General features: G+C 36.5%; 1 protein-coding gene across 8 annotated transcripts in view; it reads left to right on the top strand.

The window, feature by feature from the left end:
- LOC124355067 (myocyte-specific enhancer factor 2) overlaps positions 1 to 18,751 on the top strand; it is a 191,080-nt gene that overhangs the window by 148,184 nt on the left and 24,145 nt on the right. Inside the window, exon 1 of one of the 8 annotated variants that reach the window (XM_046805989.1) lies at positions 13,097 to 13,251. The exons of the other annotated variants lie outside the window; for them this stretch is intronic. The gene's annotated coding sequence lies outside the window, so the exon portion shown is untranslated. Of the gene's footprint in view, positions 1 to 13,096; positions 13,252 to 18,751 lie in introns of those variants that run through there. 8 annotated transcript variants of the gene reach the window in all.

The following is an 18,751-nucleotide window of genomic DNA, read 5'->3' as shown; positions in this document are numbered from 1 at the left end:
AAATCTACAGAGGCGAAAGCAAAGGATATAACAGTCTGATTAATCAGTAATCAACGTGTAACAGTATTTATTCAGATATATTAGATAGAACATAAAATATAAAAGCATCTTACAGACATTTTAAACTTTAAATATTGATACTGTTTGATTTTATTTTAATGTTTTGAGCCATTTCAATGTAGTGAATTTCATTATCAAGATAACTTTTTATACATTCTGCTTACTTTAAATGTAATCTTGCTAAAAAAGGTGTTAGTATTTCTTTTTCAGGAAACGGTTAATAGGTTCACACTATGAAATTTTGAAATTTGAATTGCATGGTATATTAAAGTACTGTATGAAGCGGGCTGAGTACACTATTGTATGCCCAGTTATAATATAGGAAAGTTTCAATTTGAAACATCTTTATAACGCCAATAAAGGAGGACATAATCGAAGTTCATTCTGGGAAGTGTTGCTGTTGTGAGACAACCTAAGTTATTCCACCAAAGTGGTGGTTGCTGAGCGACCTTTCTAAAAAAACCTTTCAGCAAGGTTAATCTCGTCAAAACATGTATATTATATGAGTAGTGTTTTGTATTTTCCCTGTATATTGTATTACCAATGTACATTTATACATACATAGCACAATAAAAATTTACAGCTTGCTAATTTTTCCATTTTCAACAACAAATGTGAGTTTACTCACATAATTTCTTCAGTTGTTGATTTGACTGGATGGTTGGATCAATGCAATTTATTTGAGTTTTACGTGGATTACAATGTGTTCAGTCTCATTTTATCTGAAGGACAGTGCAACTATTAACAATATTATATCCCTTATACAGTTAATCGCTTTCAATTCACACCATTCCCAATTATAAGTTGTATTTTGTAGTAATAAAAGAGAGTTAAATATTATGTGACAATTTAAAGCGTATGTAATTCTAAAATTTTGTGAACTTCAAAGTAGGTATCACTAAAACAGAATATTACAAACTACCCAGACAAGTTTGTGTTGACACTAAGACAAATGGGAAAAAAAAGAAATGATTGAGTTTTCTTGCTTTCCCCAAATGCTTGAGTTGTGTAGGAAATAATACTTTTAAACATTGTTCATCAATATAATATAAAAGTACAGCAATGTTGTTGGCGGATTGTGCGAAAGTATTGATTTCCGCGATACGGATTTCCTAGTTGGCTGAGTGTTAGTGAAGAGCATCACTCGAGGGTCGTGAAAAAATTACATTTATGTCTGCCTATCCGTTCGAGAACGAAATGACCTATAGACATAAAAATTTGCATGAAACTTCATTTCTGTATAATCATCTTATATGGCGTTAATGTTGAATATTACTCCATGTAATTTGGCTGAGCGTTAGCGAAGAGCATCACTCGAGGGTCGTGAAAAAATTACATTTATGTCTGCCTATCCGTTCGAGAACAAAATGACCTATAGACATAAAAATTTGCATGAAACTTCATTTCTGTATAATCAACTTATATGGCGTTAATGTTGAATATTACTCCATGTAATTTGGCTGAGCGTTAGCGAAGAGCATCACTCGAGGGTCGTGAAAAAATTACATTTATGTCTGCCTATCCGTTCGAGAACGAAATGACCTATAGACATAAAAATTTGCATGAAACTTCATTTCTGTATAATCAACTTATATGGCGTTAATGTTGAATATTACTCCATGTAATTTGGCTGAGCGTTAGCGAACACTTTTACATTGGTCTTATGGATCTTATATGAAGTTTTAACATGTGGTATAGTAATACCTGCAGCTGTAAGACTAACTGATGCATGCATCATCGGCGAAGCCTGTATCACGTTACATGGTGTGGCTACTTATACCTTGTATACGTAGGGAGATTGAGATATGCCTGTGTGATAGTGTGTTCGTTGCTAGTCACAACTATGTGTATCAGCGGATCTGTAAGGTGAGGGGAGTAAGGCGAGCCCAACCCCATCTCTGTCCTGGCTTAGGCCAATTAAATACCAGGTGAAAAAGTCCGGGATGACACCGATATGTCAAGTTAGCAGATGCTGGCGCAGGGCGACCTTGGGTTTTTACTTGGCAGGAAGTAGAGAGGAATGGAACGCGCAGTACTCCTCCCTTGACTATCTTCACCCACTCCGAGATACAGCATCGGATGAAAAACTTTACACCGTTTAATCTTTCCACAGTTATTTTTAACATTCGTTGTTCTACGAAATGTAGTTGCAGTGGGCCTTAAATAAACGTAGGAGTTTCTTCACTAACATTGGCTATCGCAGTTGGTGAATAACTAATAATTTTTGTGGAATGAAAGTTGTGGGGGATTAGGGAGTGAGGCTAGGAACAATATTATTGTAGTTCAGTACTTAGGTTTTCCGGGCCCTTAAATAATGATGCCATCGTAACCATAAATAATGTACAAATATTTATTCATTATATTGTTAGTTCTGCAAAATTTAGACATAGCCCTGCACTGTTGGCCGTTCACTACATTTACCATTGCAGCTTTAAACTGTGTTATAAGTTATAATATTCGAATTGAGCGATGTGTTTGTAACCTTACACTGTAAACTATGGGTTTCCAGAGTCCATTGAAGTACGTAAACATGAATAAGTTACACTGGTCTACTTTATATCCGACATATGGACTATCGAGACCACAGGGCAGTTACACCCTTCTTTGATTACTGGCACACTGTAAACTATGGGTTTCCCCAGTCCATTGAAGTACGTAAACATGAATAAGTTACACTGGTCTACTTTATATCCGAAATATGGACTATCGAGACCACAGGGCAGTTACACCCTTCTTTGATTACTGGCACACTGTAAACTATGGGTTTCCCCAGTCCATTGAAGTACGTAAACATGAATAAGTTACACTGGTCTACTTTATATCCGAAATATGGACTATCGAGACCACAGGGCAGTTACACCCTTCTTTGATTACTGGCACACTGTAAACTATGGGTTTCCCCAGTCCATTGAAGTACGTAAACATGAATAAGTTACACTGGTCTACTTTATATCCGAAATATGGACTATCGAGACCACAGGGCAGTTACACCCTTCTTTGATTACTGGCCTGGAAAAAGCGGGCGGATATTATTCGATAATAAACACAAAGTTTTCGATTTTCGGTTTTTACTGCTTTGAAGCAATTTTGAAGATGTGTAATTTTGTGTGTGAATGTTTATTGTGTTCATCTCTCTCTTTCTCTCTTCCTACTGACAGTCGATTATATAAAATCGACAACGCTACAGACTGAATGTAGTGTCGGGGGCTCGGCGCTCCGTGCGTATGTGTTGTGAGTCCGTGCCTCTCTCAGTAGGCGGGATGTTACAGCCCCAACACCTGTTAGTGGTGTTTAGGTTAAGGCCGGAGGTCGTTCACCCTCGGTCTGTCCTGGCACATCCCTTGTGTCCGTAGTCGAAGCCGAGTCATCTCAGCCGTTATACCCGTGTTTGTTATCCGTTTACGCAATAGAGATAATCGACAGTTTGTAAATTTGTATGTATTGCAATCCGTAACAAATTGTGTTGCACAAAAAGGGGATCGTCGAGTGTGTTGTGCTCCAAGTAGGCCTACAAGTACAAGTGCTCCAGGAGTATTGTAACTGATCCGTAGGTGGCCAATGTTTGGACGGGATGTACTTGGAGAATATTTGCAAGCAGTAGCTGAATGGTGTTGCGGTAATGCTTATAAGCGAATTAATAAATGATGTTTTGTAGTGAACACTTTAGTGATACTCGAGCCGTATGTCAAATCAGCACATTCAATTTACGACCTCATCGTTTAAGATTTTTTTCTTAAACATACTCGTAGTAAGAACTGAGACTGCAAAAAATACAAAGTTAAACATTTTCATCTCAAACAGTTTCTTTAATACGGCTATGTACGGTTTCCAAAGACTCGCCAAATAAACATGAACTGGCAATTAATTGCTCTAGGAGCTCTAAATTTCAAGACTTTAACTGTACTTTTTTTTTAAGTACATAATTATAAAAATCCACAAATACTTGTACTATTGTAAATAACCTAGTAAAATATTAATATAGTATGAGAATGGATTCGTGTTTAAAAATATTTCAGACACTTGTTTTCACAAGTAAATTGGTATTTCTTATTCGATGATTTTCCAACATTTTCATTCCTATTTGAAATTTCATTAAATGGTTAAATAACGTTTTATGTAGATTGGCTGGCTTAAGGATAAATTAAGGATGTTTGTGGGTTCATTCTATACAATTCTATAACTAGTCATTCAATTATAGACGCACAGCTAGAGATGCAGACATATCTGCTACATGCTATCAGGTGATTATGAGTGAGTACTGAATGTGACAGGTGGATGAGTTACATTACTGGTCTATAATGCAGTAAAAAACCAATCGTAACGTAGGAGTCCCACAATTTTACGGTGTTCCGGTCTCGGATGTTGAGACAATCCCGCAGGTAAAGTCGCCTGAACTCCATTCTCTGGGAGGACAAAGAGTAGACCACCCCGTTGACACAATCGTAGGAGCCGTTTGGCTCATTGTCGGCTAATAATCTAACTGCCTTCCTAGATGGGACAATGTAAAATTGTATACAACAATATTAATGGGGGTTATCCATGTAAATATTGCAATTCAATTTACAGCTCGATTTTCTAGCCTCTACTACTTTTATATTTACCATTGCTTAGCTAACGAAAGTTTTGGTTAAAAAGTTTTGCTCTTCCGTAATGACATCAGAATGTCTGTACAATTTCCTTAGTTTCCTTACAATCCTTTTTAATATATATTCCCACTTTTCGTAAACCTTTATATGGTGTTGTGTATTTGGTAAACATTGTTGACTACATATTACTCTACGTTTGAGGACTTAATTTTGTGTTTCAACCCGTTAACATCGCAGTTGTTGGTCGGTGTTGTAGTCAAGTATTCCCTTTGACCTTGGAGGTGTGACCCTTATTGGTGGTAAACTCGCAGCTTGAGCCCAGTCAACCACATTACTGTGAACGTCTCGCAACTTAGCACCCTCGCCCCCCTCATGCATAAACATAACTTCATCAGTAAATCAATTACCCGCCAACCTTTGCAGTACCTCCGTTATTATTTCACTTTAATGCGTTCACAACGACGTTTTCCGATAATTATATACGGGTCGCTTCAACCACCCCCACCCCTCGCCACTTCCTAAACTTTTAATCCAGTTTATAAATAATCTGCAGCTTATTGTGTGTTTAATATTTTTACAAGACGTCTCCAATATAACGAGCAGATAACTTTTTTAGCACTTACAGCACACCTCCTTCCTTATTGAGGTGGAGAAGACTCAACAATAGTTAGTACTAAAACAGTTATTGGTTTTACTTTTACTAGTAATTGTTGTGTGTAGAAGTTACAGTTCTTTCCCGTAATACAGCTCTGATTTAATAATAATAATACATTAATAACTCATCGGTACGAAATAATAAATAGTGTTGTAATTCACCTCATTTGTGTATGATTTTAAATTATATGATAAGGGTTTAAAAGAAAGAGGACAAAATGTGGGATATAAATTGCTGCCATTTGAAAACTTTAAATCCTTTAACTATATTTGACACTGTTGGTTTTATCGTTTATGCAAAATCAAAGTGAAAAATATTGGGCTGTTGAAAAAGCCGTCAGTTTATTGAAATGTGACTAGTTCAGAATGTTCAGTTCCCTAAATTGCTAAGTATCTTTGTCCTTGATACTAGTACAAACAGTGTATGTGTAAATATGCTTAGTACAAGTAACACAGTTATATATTCAGTATCAACTATTTTATTAATTTTATTGTAACACCTTTTGTAATATGATGTGGAAATCCCTTTTCAGAGTTGCTAGTTATGTATATTCCTCTTCAATTGTTGAAAGTCTTAGGATTGGTTGCTAACAATGTCAACAAGGCATGTCTGAAACCCACACATTTTGTCGATTGGTTTTGAGTTCATTGGTTACGTGTTATAAGAAAATCTACACAAAATTATCTTTTTAGTGACAAATTATAAAACAAATAATTTTGTCAAGAACAAGTAATTTAAAATACTTAATTTTCTTAAAGTACATTTAATTTTAAATATAATTTCCTTAAGTTATAAATGAATAAGAAACATGTCACTACTAGAAACCGTAACTTATGTGCACATATACGTACAAATTTCACATTTTTATATTCTGAATTTTTTTAATTTGTCCTGATTACAAAATGCCTAAATTTTCTTTTTGTAATGTCTGTAATTTCACGTGGAGTGATAATCAATTTTGTCAACTTTTTCTGTATTCAGAGAAATGATCTTAAAAAGCTATGAATCTAAACATAGAAGTATTTTCCAAACCCAAAATAGCTTGCACAGCCTTAAAGTAAAGCTTGAAATATTTGTTGTTTTGAAAGACGTATGTATCTACATTGTATGTAAAATATTGTTTATGTTAACTGTTCGAATATTTACATTGAATTGTAGCTGGAGCTTTACCACAAACATGTAACAATCTACGTCGACTGCTATTATTGCTTGTATGTCTGATGGACTTGTACCGCTGAGTACACAAAAAGAGTCTTCGTGTCCTGTGTTGCAAACAAGGTTATTTTTTATAGGCTTAACTTAAATAATAAATCGCCCGTCAACAGTAGCCTATATTTCATTACTAATCTCGAAAGTAACGTATTGGGATTCTATTTTATTACTACAATAGAACTTTCAAGATGTTTATAGATAATCCAATAGTCCACGGTAGTAATTATTCTTCTAAAAGGAAACTTAACCCTCTTTTATATTAATTTTTGTGTTAAAAACAGATGTTTGAACATAGGACTGATAAAACAAGTAACGGAATTACACTGATGTGTTCATACAGGGGAAGAGATGTTTACATACGGAAATAATTATTTACATAAGAAAAGTTATGTTGGGAAAGGGAAAATCAGCTGACTTAGCTACGAGGGTAACGATGATTTTCGCAGGTCTCAGCAATATTGGAAAGCAGCCCACTACTGCCATACACAGCGATGAAAAATGTTACACTCTCTATATTTCTGTTTTGACAACAGTAAGTAAAGTTGCCTACTAGTTCAAAAAGTGATTTTCCTCTAAAAATAGCGATTTTTTAAATAGGACGTTTGAGTCTTTGCTAAAACACCCAACGTTGTGTATATAAACTATTTTTTTCTGTTGGTTATGTATGCAATTCAAAGCCAAAACTTATAGTCCGCTAAGAAACATATTAACTCAGGATTACAAACGTCTACATTTAGTTACTCCAAGGAATTATCATTTTATTCTGTTGTTTTAGAAAATATGACTAGTTGAGTAGTCAAATAGAAAAAAAGTAGATAGTTGAGTAAACAACATCTGTAGAATAAAATTATTTGAAACTACGTTTCAAGAAAATCGTGCCAATATTTTACATGGTTATTTGGGTATAAAGTGTTGGATCAAATTGTATTTTCTTAACTGTTTATTCAAATCAAAACATTTTATCAAATGATCGGACGTCCTTTTTTGTATATCACATTATTAATAAATATTTGTTCTTTTTCCGTAAGTTGACGAGTTAAGTTTCTTAGAACAGAACGTACTGTTGTATGATTGGGGTTTGTATATCATTTATCTGTATTTTTTTTCACTAATATTTTTGCTTTGTAGTGTATTTTTCTTCCATAAGAATTGTATCGTTCTGTATCCCTCGCATCACCGATATCCCGAGGATTGTTGGAGGCGTTTTTATACATGGACTCGGCGTTATTATGTATTAGCCTATACTCAAGTCGGTTCTCATCAATTGTCTAAGAAAGTCATAGTACTAATGTAAGGGTTGTTGTATGTGTAGTGACGATACGCTGTTTCTTATCTCCCGCGTGCGTGTGTCTATTGTTGGCATCTGAGATTGGCTTCCCTCGCCCCACCTCGCTTGAACCCTTTCTCTCCTCTCGCTATCGCTGTTACACCCGGCTATTCCCGTCCGTCGCTAACTACCGCGACCGCACACTCCGTGCATTATTGCGGCGCTGCCCTGGAGTACTGGAGTGCGGAGTGCTGGAGCACGCGTCCCCGGCTCCAGCAGCTGTCGTCTCTCCGGACATCCGGCGCACTCCTCCATCCTGGCATCTTGTCATACTCTGGAGCGTTGAACTCCTTCCTCCCTTCCACACCCTCACCTCACTATTTGTGATTAAAAATTGAAAACATAGAGAACATATTTCAATCACAGGTGCTATGTGTTGTATCATCGCACGTTGTTTTGATTTGATAGAACACGTATGACCTTTTTTTAGTTTTTGATATTAATATTATCCGGTTGATAAATATACAAATATTTTATCAATATCACGGCTAATATTTATTTGTGTGAACTAAAAGAATGAAATGTATGCAATGCTTTTGTAATTACCTACAGAAATATTAAGTTATGTAGTTCATTTTATATATACTAGTTAGGTAAACAAGGTAGAATTTTAATTTAAAAATAACCTAATATAACCGAGTGAACACATTGGTCAGAACGGATGACTGAGTGAGCTAATGTTAAATAGATGCTAGGCACTGGTTGTTTTCACACTACACTCTTCCTGCCATACGACGTTGATTTAGTAAAATAATTAAGTGTCATCATGTACGAAGTATTATCAGGAAGAGAATCAATGTACAATATATTGTCAAATTGTAAGTAGTCACTGCTATTACAGTTTCTTATAGCCTCTAATGTAGTTGAATACATGTTGAATTTTTAACAGTGAAGCTTAAAATCGTACAAAAATGAAAGTACTTGGGTCAAATTCTGAAATACGAAACACCAATTATATATGTTATGTGCCCGTACAATCGATATGACGTTATATTTTGTTGTACTTTATACAGTGACAGCATTATTTTTCAATTGGAAATGGCAATACACTCTAATTATCTGACGTATTACCACCAAACTTTCGTAATGTTACAACTTAAAATAAAAAAAGGTATGTCTGGGACAGGCGGACTGACATTGAAGTCCACTGCATGTTCTCTACGTCAATAACGGCTGTTGCAAAACCGTGTGCTGATGTCTCATACGAGCTGTTCACTAACGTGGTTAGTTTTCATCTCTTATCGTTCGTTTGGCCAAGCGGACTTTGTATTTTGTTGAAACAGGATTCCCAATTACATCAATTTCTACAATAATTTGATAAATGTTGTGTAGAAATGTAGTTTGATGCGAAATTTAAAGTCTACATTTTAAATATTTCTCCTTAAATCGTGCTACATAATACATTAACATTTTCGTTAGTTAAATTGTGTTTCACTAATATGAACACTTGTATTGTAGTTTGGTGTGTCAAAATTACTATAGAAACGCAGCCAAAATAAAATTATGCATTTATTGGAATACATGTGTTAATATTTCACGTTTGAATCTCATATGGGTCTATTCAGTTTGTTTTTACAAATGTATTCATTTCGTAATTTTATTGATTTTACTTTTATCAATTGGTTGGTATGAATTATATAGTGTATCTTGGAGCAAGGTTACGCATGGCAATTCTAGTCCAGAAAATGTTTGGGGACTGTATTACTTCATTATTTTAATATTCTTAAAGTTTATATTCTGTGTGTATCACATTTCAACATCCAAAAACTACATGGCATTGATGATTCGTAAATAAACCATGATAAACCTTTAGTGATAAATGGCAAGACCGTTTTGCAACACAGGACAAGCTTTCCAACCGAATTCTGCGCACAAAGAATTAATGCATAATCGTGTATTAACTAGCGAAATTATCATCAATTGATTTATCTTGAAACTGGAGATTTCCACAAGCTCGTCTGTTGCATGCAATAATCTATACCGGCTGGCCAAACCATTCGTCCGATTGTTCTGTGTTTCTGTCTGAAATCAGTTTGTGTAAGCGATTCCTTTTAACAGATTTCCTGTATTGACAATTAAGAGATATATCAGTATGTACTACAAATCTCTCATTTTGTCGGAGTTATGGAATGCGCTTTTTACAATATCAAGGAAATTGATATGCGCGGTTGGTTAGGGGTATTGTGGCACTTGGAAAGAGTGGGTGTGATTATTTTGTCCTTCTCTGAGTCGCACTTTTAGTCGGTCAAAGGTGGCAAGATCGTAAAGTGAATGGTGAAAAACATACCTAACAAAACCTGTATATTAATATTAATCTGTAGTTACAGTATTTGGATTCAAATAACTAATTATATTTGTAAATTAAATGTTACGTTTTGAATCGATTAGTTTGTTACTTAAACATATTAGTCGCAATTTAAAGAAATTAAGGGTAAAAATATTGAATTTAAAATTAAATCTAGGCTCTTATCTTCGTACCAGAGTAACCAAAGAATTATACACCACGGTGTAATAGCATTAGTGTAAAAGTCAGTTAATCAAATTTGCGCCAGCCGTGCAGCAATAGGACTCGATGCAATTTATTCTCTGACAACCCCCTAAAATTCCAAGCTCGCCCAGAAAGAACGTTTACTTGTGCGGAAGATCCTGTTCGAAAACGACACTTTTCAACATTCTTTTGTTTTGCACGGCACATAATCGCATTCTTGTGGCTCGAAAACAAGTCGGAACTGGCGGAAGTTGCGTGGTGGTGTACTAGAGAAAGTCCAGATCGCTTAGCGTTTCGCGTGCGAGGACGGGGTGTAGTGCCTGAGGGGTGAAAGTCGCGAGTCACCGTGAGTGCCTCGTGACACCTGGCGAGGACACTCCTCATGTGGGGAATCCCGAGACTCGGTTCTCGTCCTCGATACAATAACTACGCTTTCGCCGCTAATGAGGTGGTCTGAAGCTCTCACCCCTCCGGTCTTCATATGGGGTACGTACCACACGATACGGTCCTCTCGTCTTCTGGTAGGTAATGCCTTGGAATTAAAGATGGCTATAACCCCAATTCAGTAGGAATTGGGGTTATAGAAAAGTTAGCTACAACCAACCACCTCGTCCTACAATGCCAAATAGAAACTATAGCACAATCGGTCTTGGCGGAAACAGCATTCGATACAAATATGTGTAACGTACATTCCGATGCGATACGGTATGGCTATACCTATATCTTTTTACTGCGAAAATTTTGGTTTTATAGGTGATATATTGTTGAGAAATGGAGTAATATTGATACATTCCATAATTGATTCTGTACATTGGATTAAAACAGTACAAATCAAGTTATCTTGTTAACTCGTGAATTTACCTGTAATCTTATAATCAGCGTCATTTGAAGAAATTTGCGAACAAACATTAAATCAAATTACCTATCAGCAGGAAACATTTTGGCACAATTTAGATCTCACAAGTCAGAGTTTTCATATTGCAAGAATTAGGGTTCGAGTACTGGAAAAAGTAACATTTAATATCAGCACATTATCTAATGTAAGAAATATAATAATTAAAAAATAAAACTAGCACTCCTTTAAATGTGACGTACGTAATTTCTAAAGTGAACTAATTGAACAGTTTGCGTGTTCCAGAAATAATGTACATAAACTGTAATTCGGAATGAGACGCAATATTTTTCAATTTTGTCAAATGCTGTGACGTCTCTCAGGACAATGGAATTATTGGCTTTCTTCTCGCTGTCTTCCCTAATGATACAAAAGAATGTTGTGTGAGACAGCACTATAGCTATAACAATTAGCTTATTATAATTATAATTTCTTACATTTATCATTAAGTACTTTAACTCTTATCTGATCTAGTAGGCTACTTTGTTATAATTCATCTAAATTGATCGGATCGTATATTACCCCTTATTTTTCATATACGGTAGTCAATTAAACTGTCAAGTTCAATTTTATTGTTTTTCTTTTAACCTGTTGCAAACTGTAAAAAATTCAATAGATATTCAATATTATGCCACTTTTCCTCGTGATTTGCCAGTTAAAAAATTTGTTTCTATCATAGAAGGCGTTTGAAGAGCGTCCGCTTATGATTTTGAGCGTGTAAGTGTTGGCCTAACACTTAGTGCATTCAAGAAATTTTCCGCTTTGTTTATTAACAATATTTTGTAACGTTGTTTCTGCTCAGGCGCTTTTTATCCTCTTTATTGTTTGGTGGAACTTGGGGAAGATAATTTGATTTGCGAAGACCTCTTTGTCGCTCTTGTATTAGTAATCTACCCGAGGAAATTATATTCTTTCTAAAACGTGAGTTAGCAGCTGAGTAAAAAATATACCCGACACTGACACTGATCTTGAAAAACCTTTAATTTTTCACATTTTAACCCTTTTGTATAAATGACAATAGCTATTCGTAAAACATGCATAATTTCTAAATGGTACATCAGAACATTAGTGGGATTGCCAGAACCTTCATACAGTTCCTCTCAGCGGGGCAATCCCTCAGTCGCTATCCTGCAGTCTATGAAATATTCCAAACGCAGGATTAATGCTGGTACGAAATATTTGACTGTCGAACCAATTGCTTTGAAGGGTTGAGCATGACTATCTCTCCCCACCCCCTGTATTGAAGCGAACACTGTTCCTAGATTTCCTTTGAAAACGTCGAATACCTCATTATGCTAGCGAAATAATTTAATTCAAAATTGAACCGGACTGTTAAACAATAATGTTTTTACGAAATACTGTTTTTCCAATAATCATGTTCCTAATAATGATACGTCAGAGAGAAAAAAATGAGACCTCTTGATTCATTTATTTGATTTAACAATAGAATGCATTCCGTAAACATTGATTTTGACACAATTTAATTTGATCAAGGATGGTTTAAAACGATTGTTTATTATTTGTAGGACAAAGGGATTAAAGGATTATGCGAATTTATAAGACCTCTTTTCCGGGAGCTTAACATAAAAGGGTAAAATATCGAGGAAAAAATGTGTCCTGATGGTGTCAATTTAGGCGTAACTTTAATTTTTCCTTTTTTTTGTAATCAATCACCCTTTTACATTTTTTTATCATCGACGGCTGGCTAGACCACAGTCTGTGGCTAGGGGATGTAAAACGATAAAGCGCGGTTAACAGTTTGATTAGAGCGTCATGTCAGCTGAGCGCGAGGTCGAGGCAGCGACGGTGTGTGCCGTGTGGTTGTGCAATGGGGTGGGGGCGCGCGATTGGCTGGCCCGTCGTGACGTCAGTGGCGGTATCGACCAATGGCGGCGCTCATTCACTGACGGCCCACCAACGCTCAGTCCGTGGGCAGAAGTGTTGTGTGTGGGTCACCCCGGTATCGTCGCTTCCACCGCCACCGCCACCGCTCAACATGACCCGTCTCAACGCTATTTGATACCCGCTTAGGTATTGTTGGCACCCTTATGCTTGTTTTAGTTATAACTCTGTGTTTTCGAGTGGGCCAGTTTTTGTGACGTGTGCACAGAATGTTCTGTGGACTTAATTGATTTTGTTGTTATCGTTTTATTTACACTACGGTGTTTTAATGAACATATATTTTTATGCAATCCATCTCAAGTAGTTCCTCTCTGTTAGTAAACTTCAATGTCTATAAAGTCATTCAGTATTTATTACAACACTATTGTTGGCCACTTACAATAATTTAGAGTAACTATTTTAGTTTATTTTGTTTGACCTTAATGTGTTTAAGTTATGGTGTTCCCGCCATTTTGCTATATAATTAAGTTTTATATTATTTGCATTACTAAATTAAAAGTGTAATTTTCAACCAAATGTTCTTAAAAAATCACAGTGAGCAAAATTCTCTTAATTTTAGTTGATTAGTCTAAAATCCTCTACATGACATTTACTTGAATAGCAATCGATAGACACCATAATAGCAGTAGGTATAGTCCAGCAATAGGTATAGTCGTGTAGCAAACCTACCCCTGTGTACACATAGACTCGCCCGAGGATTCAGCTTCTAGGAATTTACCAATGGTACATCCAGCAGTTGAAGGTCGTGTGAGAACAGTAACCGGGCTTGATCAATATCGTGGTATAAACTGTTATGCCGTCATACACGACAAATATTTCCTTTACAAGTGGTAACAGACAACTGGCGATATGTGAAGTTCTTTTGTTTCACGTGCTGCTAAAGGAAAGCTATTTGAATCTCGGAAGGAGTTTTGATCCTGCCGGCAAATTGTAATCCCTTTGACACCTCTGCCCACCCCCCCCCCACATTCTCCTCCCCATCACCCACGCCGTGTCAACATTCGCCCCCACAGTCTTGTCGACACTATCTCATCTCTCATACCGGATTTGCTTGCCGCTACCTATTCACTTTAATTAGGGACTCCCTCATGTTAATTGACAAACTTTCGTCATCATCAGTAAATAACTAGTAGTCTATTGGTTCTTATTTTGTGTATACATTTGATTAGTCGTAGTTTATTTTGTCCGAAATCAGTCATCTTTAATAACATGCAATTGAAACATAAGTTTGGCATTTCTTAAATTAGTATTTTGTATTTTTGCATACAAAAACAACGTCAAGCTGCAGTTTTTGATTATATTTGTGTGTTTCAATGACTACACTGTGCCCGTTATTTTGATTGACGTTGTTTTTGTTCACGTTAATTTGGAAGTATTAAAAGTTATGTTCAAAACTTGACTTGTCAATTTGGATTTATAATTTGTATCCAGAATTTGCGACTTAGAACTGTTCATACCCATTGGCCACTACTTCTGTTGCGTTTTGATTTAGCTACATTATCAATATTTGATAATCGGAGTATTATGCGAATGTCAATCAATAAATTACACACGCGTGCGCGTGTTTATGTATATATAGACATATATACTAATTCAGTATCGATCTTGTATTAAGTGATCCAATTATAAAACCTCCTAAAGTAGGCACTTATCCCTAAAGTAGGCATTATAATTTATGAACATCGTCATTTGTTAGGTTTTCTATTTGTAAAGAATATATAAACTTGTAATACTCCCTGGCAATGCAGATGTAGTTTAACAGTTCCAGGCAGTTACCTTTCGAAGTAGTCTGTACCAAGAAACTTCATTCTGAAAAAGAAATCGGTAAAATATTTTATTGGAATTTTAAATGTCTAAAGTTTTCTATTCCTGAAAAAATGATATTTTAGAAAGTATAAATACTATAAAGCAGAAGTGACGACGTAATTTGGATTGTTTAGCAAAACTAAATACCACTTGTAATTTGTTCGATAAGTACAGACCCTTTATAGAAATTTAATTTTGAGGGAGAAAATACAATTGGCAAAAATGAATGAATTATGTTAAATTGGGGAAAGCATGATTTATATTTAAAGAATGACGAACATAGCAAAGATTTAAGACACAGTTTAGTGGATTATTTTGGTATCCGCAGAAATCTACTTTGGCGGTGACAGCTATCGGCTATTTATTAATTCCACAATCAGTTAAAGTCTCTATAACAATGATTCGGGCAAATCCAATACCGGTTTTCCGACATTTAGGAGTCGGTAATAATTCATCAACAAGTTGTAGTTGGGAACCGCGGTAGGGGCAGTTGACCCCATTCCTATGTGGGACAAACTTGCGTTATGTATAATCATCAGTGTTTACTAATTAGTTTAATTTTTTGTTTGCCAAAATAGCTACTGTAATATAAAATAATAATTTTCTGTTGCCAGATATTTGACACAGATCTAAATTATCTACCATAAGTAGATTAAGTGCAGGAAACCTCGACATCTGTTCTCCAGGGGATATTTTATTCAATCAACCCCCCCTCCCCTACAGTCACAATCTCTGACCGTGATTACATAATCCCGATTAGGGCAGTCGGGTACTGACGGCAAGGTCCGCAATCCCAGTAACAGGTGTATCTGTGTCGCGTGTGGGGTGCGGGTGAACAATCAATAGTAACGCGGGAGGCGAGATGAGATCAGCTGGCGGCAGATCATATGGTCTAGACCCGGCCCAGGTGCTTGTTGATACAGTCCCCGCGCCATGTGTGCTTCCAGAAGCCACCACGTGGTGTTTTTTGTGCCTCCTGGAGCTCCGCTCCCCTCGCCGCTGCCCCGTTATCTTCCCACCAGTCTAGTCACTGCGAGAGTCTTCATTTGAATACTCAGATTCATTCATCTGCGTTCATTGACAAGTGGGTGTCGATATTGGCAAGCTAGTGTGCTGTTAGTTGGCGTTGGGTTGAGATCTCCCTCGACCGGGTTTTGTTATAGCACTGTCGGCAAGCTGCAGTGTGCTGTTAGTTAGCGTTACTTTGAGATCTCCCTCGACCGGGTTTTGTTGCAGCACTGTCGGCAAGCTAGTGTGCTGTTAGTTGGCGTTACGTTGAGATCCCGGGAGATCCCCCTCGAACCGGGTTTTGTTCCAGCACTGTCGGCAAGCTGCAGTGTGCTGTTAGTTGGCGTTGGGTTGAGATCTCCCTCGACCGGGTTTTGTTGCAGCACTGTCGGCAAGCTAGTGTGCTGTTAGTTGGCGTTACGTTGAGATCCCCCTCGAACCGGGTTTTGTTCCAGCACTGTCGGCAAGCTGTGGTGTGCTGTTAGTTGGCATTAGGTTGAGATCTCCTCGACCGGGTTTTGTTGCAGCACTGTCGACAAGCTACTGTGTGTTGTTGGCGCCACGTCGAAATTTCCCTTAACCGGGCATTGATCCGTTAAAGGATCATGTTGATGCCATCTACTTTCTGATAAAGTACAGTGCTTTACTTCCTACAATATGCTATCCCTACTGGGATAGGTTGTTCGGGCTATCTTGCAAAGTAATAGGAACAACCATATTATACTCCAAAAGGATTGTGTATTACACTCCCCTTGCAATGTAGATTTTCCGTAATTAAGTACTAGGGAAATAAATAGAGAAAGAATCATATGATATACTCCTATGACAGTTATTTTAATATGTCTACAAATCAACTGATTCTACACTACCTCTCCACTGGGGCTCTATCATCCAAAGTCTACACTGGTTTTAAGTAAAGAGGTTAGCAACATTGTCTAATCTCTAATTAGGCAAAGGGAACAATAAGCCACCCTAATCATTAAGTCGCCTTTCTCATTCCCCATTGTTCCTAATAGTGCGCAGACAATGTGTCCCTCAGGTAGCGTTGCGTGGGTTTGCTCAGCCTGTCAAACTCGCTGGAAGACTGATCCTATTAGGACGCTCTAATGGTTCGAGTTAAGTGTCAGCAATACAAAGGCCAAGGGAAGAGTGAAGGAAACGTACTTGTGTTCACGTTTCGGTGTGCGTCCGTCTTTGTGAGGCACACGTATAGCTAGCTAGCTATGTCTGGCCAATTATAAATATCTGAAATGATAGTATGATTGATTCCTTAAAAAATTTTTTTTATTTGTTTTCTGTCAAAGAATACATTTTAAAGTGGATGATATGTGATATTACTGTGTGTTGTTCCTTTCTATGGTCGAATATAATCGAGTAAAAATATATAAATAAACATATGAATAAAGTACATAAACATACGTAAATAAAGTATGACCTCGAACTGTAAAAAAAACACAATGGATAACAAAAGAATGTACGTTTAATTTATTTCCTGCGGCATTTAACTGGCAGCTTTCCTTCTGTGCAAACCTTTCATTCAATCATAGCTGGTGTAGTCGTGACCGGTGCAACGACTACGCTGTTTCCAAAATCTTAACGAACTTGGATTATTTGGAATATCACAATACAGCCGTATTTTATGAACACTACGTTTGTAAATATCTTTGTGTGCCTCCAAGGAAGATGGCAGTGAAGAGAGATTTAAAATCATATTTCACGTATAAACGGTTAGGCGCCTTTAAGAGATTAAAAGCTCATCAATCAGAAACGACACGGCATTAAAACTGTAGATCAGCTAGCTGACTGTAGCAAGCGGCTGGACAACACAGAGGTGGATAACCCCTGCCTGCTCTCTGCTCTACTAGGCAGCTCTATACTTTGTCACATTGGAACGGTTATATTGCTCTAAACCCCTCTGCATAGTAATAATTGTTATTTCCCTCGTACCCTAGGTTGTCGAGGTTAACGTTCTATATTTTTTTAGGTCATCTCATCTGGTATTGTCACCTGCTTCCTATTGTGTTAATCGTCGTGTTCCGTAATCGCTGTAGATCTAAAACAGATCCCGAAAGTAAGGTAAGACAATACTACGGAGAAAAACCCTCCTTATTGAATCTTTTGTGATTTACTTTCTGCTAAATTCCGCCTACGGATGTGTTCAAGGCTCGGGTGGCACTTCCAATCAGTCTTCTTACTGGTGCATAATTAACTGTAGTATTTTCTGTTGGGCACTTGAGAAACAGCTGAATTAATAACGGCTACTAAGAACTGTATATATTTGATATTGGCACCTTTATTCTTGTAATTCAATCCGGAACCTCCCGTTTCGAATCAATCATCTTTCTCGTTCAAAAATCCTTTATACATTTCTTTGATTAAAAAAAAAAATTGGTGAATGAATTTGGATCAGGGACTTATCTTTTAGCCATTTTTACAGTAAAATTTCATTAACTATAAATATAACCGGTGTTTTATTTTTTCACGTAGTCTAGTCCGATCAGGTTGACGATACGCAAATTCTTAAAACAATCACTTTTGGGGATAAATAAAGAGGACATTTGATAAAAAAAATTAGGACACTATTAAATATTCTTGTAAACTTTGGGTAAAATGTTTATAAATTATTTAAAAATCGTACATTATAAATTAGTACTTCTTTGCTCATAATTCAAGTAAGAAAACTCAAATTGTATTTGTTTTGACATATATATCGAAAAATAAAAGGAAATAATATTTTTAAAATATATATCGACGGATGAAAGTATTATTTGAGACTATTATTTTGTTGGGCATAATAATAAATTTCATTGTTAAA

This window comes from Homalodisca vitripennis, chromosome 2 (assembly GCF_021130785.1).
Source record: "Homalodisca vitripennis isolate AUS2020 chromosome 2, UT_GWSS_2.1, whole genome shotgun sequence".
NCBI lineage: Eukaryota > Metazoa > Arthropoda > Insecta > Hemiptera > Cicadellidae > Homalodisca > Homalodisca vitripennis.
The sequence above is the reverse complement of the archived record's forward strand: the minus strand, read 5'-3'. Positions and strand labels throughout refer to the sequence as shown.